This window comes from Cebus imitator, unplaced genomic scaffold (genome assembly GCF_001604975.1).
Source record: "Cebus imitator isolate Cc_AM_T3 unplaced genomic scaffold, Cebus_imitator-1.0 Scaffold263, whole genome shotgun sequence".
Classification (NCBI taxonomy): domain Eukaryota; kingdom Metazoa; phylum Chordata; class Mammalia; order Primates; family Cebidae; genus Cebus; species Cebus imitator.
Genome location: NW_016107578.1, coordinates 505983 through 507046, shown reverse-complemented (window position 1 = coordinate 507046; position 1064 = coordinate 505983).

The window sequence follows — 1064 nt, the reverse complement described above, 5'->3', positions numbered from 1 at the left end:
TTCACTGCAACCTCCACCTCCACCTCCACCTCCCAGGTTCAAGTGGTTCTCCTGCCTCAGCCTCCTGAATAGCTGAGATTACAGCTGTCTGCCACCATGCCTGGCTAATTTTTGTATTTTTAGTAGAGATGGGGTTTCACCATGTTGCCCAGTCTGGTCTCGAACTTTTGACCTCAAATGATCCACCCTCCTTGGCCTCCCAAAGTCTGGGATTACAGGTGTGAGCCACTGTGACTGCAGAGGTTCATAGATTCTAACAAATATATCACTGTGGCACAGGATGTAGACAGCAAGGGAGGTTGTGCAGGGGGGTAGAGGGGGAGGGGGTATAGGAGAACTCTGTATTTTCCACTCAACTTTGCTATAAACCTAAAACTGCTCTAAACAAATTGAGCTGTTATCCCACTATTCAAGAGGCTAAGGTAGAAGGATCACTTGAGTCCAGCAGTTTGCTGGGCAGCAGAGTGAGACCCTGTCTACAAAAAATTTAAAAATTAGCCAAATGGCTGGGCACAATGGCTCACACCTGTAATCCCAGCACTTTTGGAGGCTGAGGTGGGTGGATCACCTGAGGTCAGGAGTTTGAGACCAGCCTGACCAATATGGTGAAACCCCATCTCTCCTAAAAATAAAAAAATTAGCCAGGCATGGTGATATGTACCTGTAATCCCAGCTACTCAGAAGGCTGAAGCAGGAGAATTGCTTGAACCCGGGACGCTGAGGTTGCAGTGAGCCGAGATCACACCACTGCACTCCAGCCTGGGTGACAGAGCCAGACTCCGCGGGAGCCTATAGTCCCAGCTCCTAGGGAGGTTGAGGTGGGAGGACCAGTTGAGGCCGGGAAGTCAAGGTTGCAGTGAGCTGTAATAGCACGACTATACTCCAGTGTGAGTGACAGAGCGAGACTCAGTCCTCACCCCCATAAAAAGAAGTCCTTTTGGGGGATATTTAACTGCCTTTCACAAATGTGTCTGACTTATAATCTATCTCACCATCTCAAGTCACACGGGTTAAGTGGAAACACTTTGCCAAACACCAGAATAACAATAATACTTTTTTTTTTT